General features: G+C 40.4%; 1 protein-coding gene across 2 annotated transcripts in view; it reads left to right on the plus strand.

The window, feature by feature from the left end:
- Positions 1 to 2,088: 2,088 nt before the first annotated feature.
- casz1 (castor zinc finger 1) overlaps positions 2,089 to 15,332 on the plus strand; it is a 225,604-nt gene continuing 212,360 nt past the window's right edge. Inside the window, exons 1-2 of one of the 2 annotated variants that reach the window (XM_074645113.1) lie at positions 2,089 to 2,286; positions 5,397 to 5,453. The gene's annotated coding sequence lies outside the window, so the exon portion shown is untranslated. The remainder of the gene's footprint in view (positions 2,287 to 5,396; positions 5,454 to 15,332) is intronic. The other variant, XM_074645114.1, reaches the window with a different exon arrangement.

The raw sequence follows: 15,332 nt of genomic DNA on the forward strand, positions 1-15,332 counted from the left end.
ATTCCTGTGGGCTTTGCTCCTGGAATACCTTCAAGGAGTCTCATGCTCAGAATATTTTACAGTAAATTATTGATGTACGGTAGGCGGTAGGAAAGGTGAGAGCGAAGGAAAACAAAGAGAGGAGGTGACATTAGGGCTCTGCCAATAGGAAGGGGAAACTTTAAGTGGACTCTGGAAAACACTGTATATATATAGTTGATTAACACAGAAGTGCAATCCTTGTGAAATTATAGAGGACATGTTTTAATTTAAAGTTTGAAACAATGCATGAATATCAATTACGCCACTAAAATAATCATGTTAACTTCAAATGATTAATGGCTGATTAATCACAGTCAAACCGTGATTGGACGTGAGAACTTTAAAGCTGCACTAACTCATATTTTGTACATAAACAACGGATCAAATGTGTACTGTGAAAGGGGTAAAGAACTCACAGAGTTCGGAGCGTTTTAGCTGCTAAACAGTTGGACATTCAACCTTGGGATTTGGTGGAGACCAAAACAGAGCTAAAAGGAGAGATTGGATTCATCACGTCCAGAAATACCACGAGATATATGAATGCCAATGTCGCTATGTGTCTTCTGAGTATGTAAATAGTCAGGCTGTTGCGAATATTTGGGCTTCGAGGCTTCGTTGAGTAATATTCAAAGGTATTTTGAAGATTTGAAGCATTCAGCTCAGCGCTAGTAAACAGACCACTGGTTGCAAATACGTTGGTGTTTACAGCTCTTTCTGCTGCCCCCCAAAAAAAACCAATAATTTTATTTGCTTTACGAAAGTAATTTAACATAACCTTAAAGGTGCTAAATGTGAGATTGGGAGCATTTTTATTGCCTCCACACAGCTCTCAACATGGCGATGGCTGGGCTGGTTGCTCATAGCTAACGGTGCTAACAGTGCTAACAGTGCTAACAATGAAAACAACTGACACACATCTGACAGAACTAACAGTGTTAACCCCGGGGGGAACCCGGCCCTAATACTCCGTCGTAGATTTAAGTCTTGTAATATTACGACTTTTTTTCTCGTAAAGTTATGACTTTATTCTCGTAATATTACGACTTTTTTTTTCTTGAAATAGTATGACTTTATTCTCATTAAATTGCGACTTTTATTCTCGTAAAATAATGACTTTATTCTCGAAATCTCAGATTTTTTCCCTTCATATTATTATTCTCATAATATTATGACTTTATTCTCGTAATATTAAAAAATGTTTTGCTCGTCAAGTTATGACTTTATTCTCGTATTACGGCTTTTTTTTTCTCGTAAAGTTACGAGTTTATTTTCGTAATTTCATGACTTTATTCTAGAAATCTCAGATTTTTTTCCCCTCATATTATTCTCATAATATTACGACTTTTTTTCTCGTAAAGTTATGACCTTATTTTTGTAATATTATGACTTTTTTTCTTGTAAAGTTATGACTTTATTCTCATTATATTATAACTTTTTTCTCATAAAGTTATGACTTTATTCTCGTAATATTACGACTTTTTTCCTCATAAAGTTATGCCTTTATTCTTGTATTACGGCTTTTTTTACTCGTAAAGTTACGACTTTATTTTCTTAATATGACTTTTTTCTCGAAATCTCTTTTTTTCCCTCATAATATTATTCTCGTAATATCGTGATTTTTTTAACGTAAAGTTATGACTTTATTCTCATTATATTATGCCTTTTTTCCTCGTAAAGTTATGACTTTATTCTCATAATATTACGACTTTTTTACTGTAAAGTTATGACTTTATTCTTGTAATATTACGACTTTATTCTCGTAATATTATGACTTTATTCTCGAAATCTCCGATTTATTTTTTCCCCTCAATGTGGCCCTATTACTCCGTCATAATATCTACTTTGTTTGCTGATAATATATTAAAATATCTGTCTTAATTAATAAAAAACACCTCTGATATAAAACATATTAACAGAGTGTTTTTAACATAGTCTGTCAGCTGTCAGACTTCACACCATCACACTGAACTCCAGTCCGGGTTTTCCCTCCATCACCTGCTCACCGACAAATTCAATTAAGCTCCTGTTCCCACCCGGAGCCGGTCTCCAGGGCACATCTTCCGGCCGACTCGCGCTGGAACAAATTAGAAAAATGCTACAAATAAAAAACCCGAAAAACTGAAGAAAAAAAAAGAAACAATGTTGCAACTTTATATGAATGAAAGCTCTAAACCGACATCCAGCACAAACACACACACACACACTCACACACAGCTTCAGGTGGGAAGTCACCGAGGAGAAGCAGAGAAGAAGTGAAAACCTCAGGTAAGAGTTTTCCTTTTACCTCTCTTCAACTACTGTACAGGCTCATTTATAAACACATCATTCAGTGCGTGAATAGACATGTGAAGTGATAAAGTGACGCTGGAAACGAGCAGTTTAATGACAGTAAAAGGACGGAGACTTGACGTGTCGGTAAACACGGAGTGAGTCCGGAGTCTCGACGCAGCAGCCTCCAGCAGCAGGTCTGGAGAGACTCACAGTCAGTCTGTTAGAGAGCCCTGCAGAGAAATGCTCCATGCATTTACTAAAAACTGTATTAATTAACACAAGGGTTTCATTTAAAGCCTTCAAAACAACCGGAGGAACAACTAAGCAACCAAAAAGCTGCTGCAAAGTGAACACAGATAGAGGTGCAACTTTTCCTCCCTCCTCTCTCAGTTTACTCTCATATATCTCAATATAAAGCATTAAAAACAGCACTAATATGAGCTATTTTATTTTATTCCATACCTACATTATATATGTGTTTTTACTGTCCGCTGACACTTCTCCACATGCGTCAAGAATAAGCGACTTTTAGGTTTTTTTTTGTGGAGAAAAACTTAGTGAAACTCTTCTGGTTGCATCTAAACAGGTAGTAGCTTTAAACACAGCTTGAAACACAGTATCATTTACAGTAAGCAGCAGCGGGTCTGCAGGTCTGGAGGTCTGGAGCGACTCCCAGTCAGTCTCTTAGACAGCCCTGCAGAGAAATGCTCCATGCATTTACTACAAACTGTATTAATGCACACAACGGTTTCATTTAAAGCCTTCAAACAACCTGCAGGCGACCAAAAAGCTGCTGCAAAGTGAACACAGATAGAGGTGCAACTTTTCCCTCTCTCAGTTTACTCAATAGCTCAATATAAAAGCATAAAAAGGTATTTATACAAGGAGAACTACTGGAGAGTCATTGGGTTTATATATATATATAGCACTTTTAAAGACCTGATTGCTTTTATACTGCTTTTACTCTGTTAATATCCTGTCATCCACTTTTTATTGTGCTGCACCATCGCACTTTGCTCACTGTGTTATGTTCTATGACTGTTTTTGTATGTCTGTGTTTGCACCTTGGTCAGTGAGCAACGACATTTCGTTTTAACCAAAATTTTAAATTTCTTATTATTAACCATGTACTTTGTATGTGGAAAAATTACAATAAAGTTGAACTTGAACTTGATAAAAAAAAACAATATATGAGCAAATATGATATATTTTATTTTATTCCACACCTACATTCTATATGTGTTATTACTGTCCAGCTGACACTTCTCTAAATGCATAAAGAATAAGAGACTTTTGGGTGCGCCGAAAGAAGTGCCATTTTTTTTTATTTGTGCAGAAAAAACTTAGTGAAACTCTTCTGGTTGCATCTAAACAGGTAGTAGACTTTAAACACAGTATCATTTACAGTAAATAAGAGGAACTATACTATAAATGAAATCAATATTCAGAGAATGAAAATGAGGAAGTTGTGCTGTTGAAGATTACATGACTTTTTAAATGAAAATCTTTATCTTGCATGTGTGCACTATATATATGAAATGGGGCTGTATAACCTGCTAAATGTGTGACAACATTTAGTATTTATTTTAGTTATTATCATAAATAAATATCACCTTATTATTAAACCGTTTGGAAAACTTGATAATTTGCCTTAAATGTTGTGCAAACTATCGGCAGGTTGCACCACACACACACACACACTCTGTATTTGCTATGGTAAATAAGATTAATCTGCATCAGTGGCTTCAAGGCAGGTTTTCTGAAAGTCTGTTTAAAAACACTGTATGTATCCTGCATGTTTGGTTAGTTGTGATCTCTACAAAAACACCACTTTGATTGATGATTCAGTACGTATTTTACTTGGTTTACGTACTTATCTTAAAGCCCAACCAAAGTGGTTTTGTTGCCTAAACCTAACTGCGGATGTTACCGTAGTTTTGATGCACGGCGGTGTAAAAAATTAGAGCTGCAACGAATAATCAGCTATTAAATTAATCGCCAACTTATAATTGGTTTCATCATCATTATTAAACCGTTTGGAAAACCTGATAATTTGCCTCAAATGTTGTGCAAACTATTGGCAGGTTACACACCTCTATGACACCGCACACACACACTCTGTATTTGCTATGGTAAATAAGATTTATCTGCATCAGTGGCTCTAGGGCAGGTTTTCTGACAGTCTGTTTAAAAACACTGTATGTTTGGTTAGTTGTGATCTCTAGTCTCTTTAGTGAAGTTTGTGATGTGTTGTCCGTAGTTATGTTACGTGGTTTACGTACTTATTTTAAGCCCAAACATGATGTTTTTCCAAAACTGCGGATGTTACCATAGCTTTGTTGCATGGCGGTGTACAAATGACACACGATAAGCGGTGCAACGAATAATCAGCTATCAAATTAATCGCCAAATATTTTGATAATCGATTAATCAGTTTCATCATTATGATTAAACCGTTTGGAAAACCTGATAATTTGCCTCAAATGTTGTGCAAACTATCGTCAGGTTACACACCTCTCTGACACCGCACACACACACACACACACACACACACACACACACTCTGTATTTGCTATGGTAAATAAGATTTATCTGCATCAGTGGCTGTAAGGCAGGTTTTTCTGACTCCCACCTTCTGTAGAACAAACAGTCTGTTTAAAAACACTGTATGTATGCTGCGTGTTTGGTTAGTTGTGATCTCTACAAAAACACCACTTTGGTGTGAGATTTAATTTAACACGCTTTTGTAAAAGGGTCACTGTTGGTTCTCTGGTGAATGTATAAAACGTCTGCGCTTGTGTGCACGCCATTGTGTTTGTTATTATTCTGAGGGATGAAGATGAGGACAGGAATAGATCACTGGCACTTTAAACCCGGAGTTCTCATATTCTCGCCGGATCTTTCTCCTTTGCTAATTATTGTGTTGTTTTCAGAGCAAATATGTCATATCCATGGCGACCAGGCAGGTTTATTGTCTCTCCCGTGCAATAGCTCACAAAAGTAATTAATTATCCTTTTTTTCTCTCTCTCTCTCTCTCTCCCTCTCTCTCTCTCTCTCCCTCTCTCTCTCTTTCTCTCTCTCTCTCCTGTCCTTGGTTAAACAGATCATTCATGGAAAGCCATCTTCTATATTAAAAATGCCACTGCTAGTACAACACAAGGTAAACATCAAAGTTTTCAATTTTATGTCCCTTTTTGTGCTTTTTGTCTCACAAATTGATGTAAAAAGAGGCATTATGCGCGCAGTGTGTGTGTGTGTTTGTGCTTTTGAGGTATTTTCCATAATACCCTCATAATGCAGCAGCTGTGCAGCCTAACTGTTGCAGATGTATTCATGCATGCAAAGCAAGCACACACTTGACACTTAAACAGAGCGAGCTTTAAAAAACACATGTTTAGACATGAAATCTGCTTGCATTTCGTGTGATTTGAATAGCAAGCGTTAGCCACACTAAAGATAAGTTTACCCCAAAATAATAACCAGTAGCAGGTGACACGCTACGTGGTACAACAGTTCACCTCAGTGCACGGCAGGGTGTGTTGTACATCAGTGGCGGCTCGTGGCCCCACGGCGTCATGTTATTTTACACTAGTTGGCTACTTTCTTTCTTTATTAAACAAAAGAACATACACTCTGTAAAAATAAGATTTTTCACAGGAGTTTTATTTTTAAATACGCATTGCATTGTGGGAACAAGAACATCCGCTAGTGCTAAAGTTGGAAGAGGCAGAGATCGTCACATGAAAGTTTACGCAAAGTTTAGTTCAGATTTGGAGAAAGCTTTCTAACACTTCTGTGGTAAAAAAAATTAATGTCTGACCAAAATGATCTCAACGTTAGCTCAGTGTCGTTTTAGTTGGAGAGCTGTTTTGTTGTTTAGTTCAGAAAATGTCTGTAAACTTAGCAGAAAATGTGCTGGTAATTTTCTGCCAGGACATTATCTTGTTTTCTTAGAGTGTAATACACATTCAGTATAAGAATAACAGAAGAGCCAGGGGTATATCACACTAAACAAAAATATGTATACCTACATATAGGCCTATTGAATGTCTTAATAGCCTTTTTTTTAAGTCAAATTAGAAAGTGGTTTCATATATTGCTCAACATCCTTCCAAGAAATAACAAAAAAAAAGGTTAATTGTTTGAATTCCTATTAATTAATTAAAGATTAAAAGAAAACATAACAAATTTGTTATATGAAAATATAGTTTGTGGTTTTTTGAAGACCACATTTTCCCATAATCATGTCTTTAAAGATATAATCAATGACAAAATATGCAACGGTCTTTTATCATTTCTGCACGTTGTGATTAACAGTAACATTTATGAATAACTTTCAAGGACACTTCCTTAACTTTATTCAGGTATCATAAATACCTAATAGGTAATAGCCTATATAAAATGTACAAATTCCGATATTCCATGATAACATATCAACATCTCTTTGAAACAGGGCTGGTATGGCTCTATTATTATTATCATTATTTTGGGGATGTGGTGAGAAACACGTTCTTCCTCCTGAGGGAGTCAGCTGGGTTTAGGTTATCTGTACTTTCTTATTAAGCAGTAAAACAACAACTAAATAACAATCACTGCAGGCTCTCCATGGAGAGTGAACCTGGCGTTATAAGATAGAGCCTCCTCTTCCTCTATATGGACCAGCCTCCACTGTAATGGACATGCACTTCTGTCACACAGAGAACTGATCAGTTGAAGCAGTTTCCAGCTCTTCATCCCGCGTGCCCCCTCGGTGTAACTCTGGAATGTGACGGCGTGCGTCTGCTGTCCGAAGGTCCATCTCTCGTTGGACGCCGGCCAGCCTTCGCTGTCAGGCTGCTGGTGCAGGTTCTCATCTCTCTTCGGCATTGATGAGACAGTGCAATATCCATCTGTCAAACATACTGCCCTCTCTTTGCGCTCCCTGCCTTTCCTTCTTTCATAATTTCTCACCGTCACTACGAGGTGAAAGTAGCGCTCCGTAAATCTCCCCGAGCTCGCAGAGATGCTTATTTGTGCTGTTTTTAATTTGGTTTGTGTGTATTTAGCTCAGTGTCCTCTAGGCCTTTTGATTGTCTCTCTCTCTCTCTTTAAAAAGGCACTTGAATTGTTGCCTGTAGTGCCGTGCTCCTGGTTCACTCCACTATTTGAGAATCTCATTGGTTAATCAGCGTGCGATGCCTCCGACGTTCTTATTTCCTGCAGCCCTATCAGTCAGTGAAATGCCTCATGTCTCATAAGTACCCATCTGCATCTGTCAAGGGGTGTGTAGAATTAAACCCATGTGTATTCCTTCTCTGTTTGACCTTGGCGGTGGACCTCAGGTCTTTGATGTCAAATAAGCGTCAGTAATCCCAGGCGGCGTTTGACAGGCTTCAGGAGCCATTACTTTTGTTTCCCAGCCCATAAGCTTTATCAATTGCCCCCTCGGTGTAATGATTTTGTATACAAATCCACACAACCGTAGTGTTAAAAATATACCGCCTTCCGACGCCGTACCGTTATACCAGCACAAATAGCACACATGTTTTTTTAATCATCATTATTGTTTTTATTTTACTGCTAAGGAAATGTCCTTTTTGCATGCTTGATCAGCCAGTAGAGAAATCCAATATAATGGAGGTTCAAGGTGAATTGCATCCCGTGCATTCCCCCCCCCCACCCCCCGTTCGACTGGAGGAATATTCCAGAGCAAAATAAACAAATCACACAGACAACAGTAATATAGGGTTGATTTTGAAGGCATGAAATAAGTATCGATTAAATCCTGCAGTTCGTAGATGAAAATGGCCTTTTTGGTAATTTGTCCTGGGTCCTTTCAATACGATGGAGAGAGAGAGAGAGAGAGGGGAGAGAGAGAGAGAGAGAGAGGGGGAGAAAGAGAGACTGCAGGAAAAAGGTGGAGATGGAGATGAAGAATAGAGAGAGGAATAAGACAAGTGAGCATGCGAGAAAGACAGAAGAGCTTCCACAGAGTTGAGAAAGGGACAGGCTGCCCCCCCTTTTCCGAGCTCATTATCATTCTTAATAAGTCTTAAGGAAAGAAGGAGCATTGAGTGTAAATGCACGGTAATCCTTACACTGGCCAAGGTTAGCGGGGACGTCAGCACATGCGCACCGTTCCCAGCTGGCCACTTTGGGACAGGGAGGGGACCAGAGGAGCACAGTTAAGGATAGATGTTCAAGGAGAAAGTGAGGACGTTTAGACACTGTGTAAAGGTTAGGCCCTTTCTGCCCCCCCCCCTCCTCCAGCCTGTAGCTCTCCAGCGCCGGCACCACCTGGCATTTAGTGAGTAAACAGCTCTGCATCAGACTGAAAACAGCCGTATTTGGCCCACTAGCGAAGGCTGTAATAATTCAGAATTGAACTCCTCGTACAAAGCTTGATTAAAAATAGAAATAGGGACAGTTTTGACTTTGGCACCGCTCGCCACTCGGGACTCAGTCTTGTACTCAAAGTAACCGTTGGCTGCAGTGCATGCCTAATTCACTGTTCTTTGGGTGTGGTCCAAAAACAAGCATTAAGATGAATTGGATGAACTGGTGACCAATTAACTCATTTGACAAATTGCCAGGACTTGTAGTGGTTGTTCAACCATGTTGCTTAAATGGAAATCCAATGCAGTGTGTATTTATATACGATACGTAAGCGTACAGTCCGGTCCAGCGTTGTGTCAGCCGATGCAGTATTCCTGTTCATTAGTCAAATCAGATGTGAGACATGTCTGGCACATTAATCTCAGTCTGCACAGTGAAACAGCAGCAGAAGGTTGATTTTTATACTTCCAGTAATTAGTACAGTGAGTGCTTTCTGCCGTCACGTCGTCTTATCAGGGGTCGATTGTAAGCCTTGTTTTTTAAAATGTACACATCTACGGTAGGGAAATATTGAGTATTATGTTTTCTGTAGGGATGTCTATCGATTAAAATAGTTAATCGCGATTAATTGCAGATTAATAACACTTTTTTTATCTGTTCAAAATGTACCTTAAAGGGAAAATTGTCAAGTATTTAATACTCTAAGCAAGCAAATATGCTTTCTTTATGCAAATGTATGTATATATTTATTATTGTAAATCAATTAACAACACAAAACAATGACAAATATTGTCCAGAAACCCTCACAGGTACTGCATTCAGCTTAACAAATATGCTCAAATCATAACATCAACACAACAGCTGTCAGTGTGTCAGTCTGCTGACTTGACTATGACTTGCCCCAAACTGCATGTGATTATCATAAAGTGGGCATGTCTGTAAAGGGGAGACTCGTGGGTACCCATAGAACCCATTTACATTCACATATCTGGAGGTCAGAGGTCAAGGGACCCCTTTGAAAATGGCCATGCCAGTTTTTCCTCGCCAAAATCTTGCATAAGTTTGAAGCCTCATTCGCAACAAGCTAGTATGACACGGTTGGTACCAATGGATTCCTTTTCTAGTTTCGTATGATGTCAGTATCTTCACTCTAGCTTTAAAACTGAACCTGAAAATAAAGCCTTAATATACCTTAATAAAGACATTAGTGGCGTTAAAACGAATTTGCATTAATGCGATATTATCGCGTTAACTTTGACAGCCCTACTTATTATTAAAAATTCCAATTCTTGATGTTACAATTTGATTCAGGATCGATTCTCGATTTTCTGGCTCTTACTCCAGTGCACTGTGTGTCAAACTTAACACACTTGACTGAATTGCAAAATGAAAAGGTCGCGATTAAGGTCTCTGACTGACTAACAAAAAAAACCCAGAGAAAAGTGTGTGAGAGTATGCACTCCTACTGTATATTGTATGTTTCCTAATGACAACTATGTACCACTGGTTTACCCTTAATGCTTTAAAGAATGTAGTTTAACCAGCTTCAGTGTCACATGATCAAAATGTTGTTTCAGAAGATTTCCTTTCACAGAAACAACCCGATATACAGTGAGGCGACACACGTCAGCTGAAAAAACACAATATCACTCTATATTTCAGCTGCTTGGCAGTAATGTTAGCTGACCAGACGAAGGTCTCTCCATGAATCAATGCTGATACTGTGTTTTCCTGCTTCAGACTCCCGTCTTCTGCAGTGTGTAGTGTGCGCGCATGTATGTGAGAGGTGGAGCGAGTGAGAACAAGCACGGTGTGTGAGTGAAGGCTAGCAGGCAAGCAGAGGAGCAGAGTACAGCATCGACTCCAGCCCTGGAGACCAAAGCTCTCCTGTGTCTTCTGGCCGCGGTCGGGGGGCTGGAGAAGGAAGAGTTGACACTGTTTTACAAGGCGGGCTTCACTAGATAGAACTTTGCGGTTTTGGTGCTTCCGTGTAGTTTGTGTTGGAACAGCGTAGCCACACACGAACGCGCATGGGACTCCGACCCGATTTATACGTGTAAGAAGTTACAAACAGTACCTTTAAAATAAGTACGTAAACTTCGTAACATCAGTACGGAAAATACGTCTAAAATGTGCCACAAACGTCACTAAGGTAACTTACAAAACAAAACATCAGTCTCCTGGTTAAAAGTCCTGTGTTTGTTGGACCCATCCACCTCCCCACCCGCCATACACAGTCTTTCTTGCTTTTTATTCTACCTCACTAGCTCTGATCGTAGCATATTTACGCGGATGCGTTTACATTGCTGTCAGTACAGACTGCATGGCGTACTAATGACACGCCTAAAGCAAGAACGGCACGCCAAATACCTGGCGCGTTATCGTGTAATTCCTATATGCCTTTCATGTGAACGGGCTGCTAGAGGGGTGACAATTTATCCCTCAAATATTTTCATCTTCTGGAAAAGTTGCCTTGGAGCCACTTTACCAGAAAATCTTGATTTTTCCACAGACATTTTTAGTTGTTCAAATATTAGACGTAGTTTTTCTATTACTACCATTTTGACTGTTGGAATAAAATGAGTTCCCCGGCTTAGTCTCCAGCTTTATACTGCCGGTGCATTTGACTAGTGATGATGACTCTGTGCAGCCTCTTGGGAAAATGTTGGCTTATTTATAAGAAGAAGAAGAAGAAGAGGACAACAAGTCAAATAAGCAAATGAAATTGGAGCTGACGGTGTAGAGTGGGGGGTGCCCTTTTGTCTCGCTCAGTGTAATGCCATCTCTGTGCCTTTCTGTCATGTTAGGATGATTTACCCAGAGACAGATGTTCTCAGACCTTTGCTCGTGAACCTGCACTATTTTGTTCTATTTTTTGCCCTTTTAAAGGTTAAGGAGTGAAACACGTCGGCCTCTTTTGATTGCTGTGGTGTCAGTTGTTCTGTGTGTTGAGTTTCGAGGCTGTGGACTGAAACGTTACACATGGAGGATGTTTTTAGGAACATCTCTTCTTCACTATTTCTCCTCTGCGTTTTGGTTGACAACATGCTCCATAACGAACCCCCCCCCACCCCCCTCCTCCACCACCAAACCCCCCTCCAGGGAGCCTTGGGAGGCAGAGAGCCATCACCATGGTGATCTGAACACAGATCCCCCACACACCGGTCCATTGTGACTGGCATGCGTTGAGGTGAGAGGGAACAAAATGTCACAGCAACAGGTTTTTTTGTTTTTTGTTTTTGCCTCAATTCTCGGGGGGGATTGTGCTCAGATCCGTGCGCTCGGTTACACTGGAGGGATCGCCGGAGAGACTCTGGGAGTTAGGGAAACAAGCCGATCGGAGAAATGAATACAGTGACATGGAAATGGACTGTAAATACTAATAAGTCTGTGTTTTTGTTTTCCTTTTTTCCTTTCTGTGGTCGTGTTTAGCATCAGGGCGAAAACAAAGGGGAGTGCCGTTGTTATTATCTAATTAAAAGTGTTTGCAAATTCTCCAAATAGGCATAGCCTGAAAAATAAAACTGGCATTTAATGTCTTTTTACACTTTTATGGTTTGAATCACACAATATTAATTCAATCAGCATCAGAGTTTTGCAAATGGAAAGATATTTTATAATAAGGTAGTTTAATTTGGCTGAAATTTTATGCAATTTGGCCAACACATTCTCACTCCCAACTCGTCAAATACCACCACTTGGTCAGGAAATGGATGCGAAGGGTACCCCTCTTGTGTTACTTTTGGACGTGTCAGAGACGGCGTGTCAATATATGCTCGTTACATGCATAGTGCCCTTTCAAAAAAACGGCCGTGGTTGACGTTAACTTCACTGAGTAACGAATCACGTGACTCACGGAGCTGACAATACTAACAAATCACGTGACTAACGAATGATTAGCGACTCACGGGACTTACAACGTTACTTTTAGTTTCACACGGGCCACAAACAGTTGTCTCATGTTTGAAAGTCCTGTGTTTGTTTGACCCATCCACCATCCGCCCTGAACAGACTCTCACGCACTTAATACTACATAACTTGCTCTGACCGTCTAATAATGTTGCAGGTGGGTTCACATTGGAGTTAGTTGAACGGCCGGTGTGTCGCATACAGTCGCTAAAGGGTGCTTCCGTGCGTCGGTATCAGATACCGAGGGGCGCTGACCAAACGGCAGTATTTGACGAGTTGGGAATGAGAACGGGTTGGTTTGGCAGTATGTTTAACAACATTACATTCTCTATAAAAATACCATCTAACAAATAAAAAACTTCGCTGAAAAAGCTGAATTCGAGGCTTCAAAACGGCGGTCCACAAACCAGTGGGTGACGTCACGGTGACTTTGGTCGAAACCCAATACAAGAATCAGTCAATAACACAATTATTAAATGTGAATACATAATATTTAATAACAGATTTGTGGTAGTTATGCTGGTGGCAGATAACATCGGCCCCTAGAAGACCCCCGGGGGTTTAACCTGCTCCGTGCTTCACTGTACTGCTGCCGTTGTGGCTCGTGATTAGCTCAGTTTCTGCTGACCTTTGACCTGTCTCGGTCCAGGCAACACGCTATTGGCTGCAGGCCTCGGAAGAGGGGAAGTGGGCTTATAGATAATGTGGCATTGAAGAGGTGGAGCAGATTTTGCTCCCCCCCCCCAACCCTGAAGAAGATGTGGGCTGTGTCCTGTGACAGGTCCAGGGTTGCCCTCAGTCCCAGAGGTTGGGAGGGAAGGTCAGCCGGTGCCAGAGGGCACAAGGATGGCTTCAAACACCCAACCCTAACGTCTGGCATAATGTCTGGGCCTCCTGGCCTCTGCTCCGTGTAGGATACCCCCCCCCCCCCCCCCCATAGCTACTATGATATTACAAGTATTAAAGTGATTGTCTAAGTATTTCTATACATACATTTTATACATGCATTCTTTTTTTTGTTTCAGTTAGTTATGCAGTGTGTAAACTGCATACTCCCACAATAACCCTGTTTTATTATGCAAGAACCAGAAGTCTCATTAATATTTGTTGATATGTAGCTATAGCAGTCAGGTCTTTTCGTGCCAAGTCGTGTGAGAGTCTGCCATCTCCGCTCCCCGAGCAGATGCAAAGGTGCAGGTCCTGCGAGATCCCTTTTATGTTTCGAGACCTCTCCTTGATCCTCTGACTGCGACCTCAACCGCAACGCCGCTCCGTCTCAATCAGCTCTTTCGCTGTAATCCCACTTCACAATTCCTCTTGGCTAAGGGAGTAAATAAATTTTTCAGCGTTTATTAGAATACAGCTTGCCAGAAGGGACTCCTCGCTCCTCTCCTATAGCCGCTCCAGTAATTAGCAAATTGATTAGGAGAAACTTCAACACACCTCCTTGGCTCTTATCTCCCCGTTCTAGGACAATATTGCCGTGCCATGGGACAGCGTAAATATTTTAAGGGAAACCCTCAGTGAATCTCATTAAATGGCTACGGGGCAGAGCAGCTGTCTCCTGCTGAAGGTCCCAGCCAATTTTCTAAACTATGATTAAAGAAAAGTTTTGGATTATTTAAACATGCCATGTCCTGTGGGTTTTTTTTTTTCAGTGCCACTGAAGACCTCTGTGATTCCCCCACCCCCTCCGTGCCAGGACCCGCTCCTCTCCCTTTGGATCTATTAGTTTGAAATCGTTTGGGTGATGACTCTTTGAAAGTGGTGGTCATTCTGGGATGCCGTGTTTCGAAATGCAACAAAGACCTCTCCTTTTATGCACAAATGCTAATTAAAATTTTTTACCCCCCATCCCCAAGCTGCAGAGGGGAGAGACTTGGTAGCAATTTGGCAGATAATCAAATTGCATTTTAAATGGAGCCGTTTAAAGATGACTGGGGTTCTGCTCACAGGAAGACACAGTGGCACGAATCAGGCTCCAATAAGCTGCTGTGTGCGTATAGAGGAACAATACAACAAAATTCACTTCACAATAGGAAGCTGCATTTATGTAAAACATGCAATGTTTCATTTTTTTTTTATTAGTTAAAAGGAACTCAGGTACACGCAGTCGGATCTGTTTTTCTCCAAATGCATGCAGGAATTCTGTTTTCTTTTAACCCTCTGAGACCTGCGACCGACTTTACCGTCTGTCAGAGGCTGTAGCAGGTTCAGTATTAGAGCGAGAGTGAAGATACAGATGTCATATGAAACTAGGAAAACTACATTTTGGCGAGGAAAAACTGGCATGGACATTTTCAAAGGGGTCCCTTGACCTCTGACCTCAAGATATGTGAATGTAAATGGGTTCTATGGGTACCCACGAGTCTCCCCTTCACAGACATGCCCACTTTATGATAATCACATGCCGGTTTTTGTGTTATTTTCGCCTATTCTAAAAAAGGTATATTTGAATATTTCTGCATACTGGGGTCCCTAAACAGTCTTAGAATTATAAAATTGGGTATCACTGTAAAGCTGAGACTCTTGTGGATCCAATGAGCCCAACTGTATTCATGTGTGATGATGTTAGTCCCCGGAGTAGACATTTCATTGCGGTGAGACCATTTATTTTTGAACTTGACCTCACTGTATAAAATGACCTGTGGTGACCTCTAGGATAATCACAGCCTCATGAAACTTTACAGACACAAACTAAAGACCTAGAGCATTCAGAGGATGGATGGTTTTACTATCTAGATTCACAATAAGGGGGTTTCTGAGCTGTTTACACAACAGAAGTGCTCGCTATCCAATCGCCGAAAAATACAGT

This window comes from Sebastes fasciatus, chromosome 8, assembly GCF_043250625.1.
Source record: "Sebastes fasciatus isolate fSebFas1 chromosome 8, fSebFas1.pri, whole genome shotgun sequence".
Taxonomy (NCBI): domain Eukaryota; kingdom Metazoa; phylum Chordata; class Actinopteri; order Perciformes; family Sebastidae; genus Sebastes; species Sebastes fasciatus.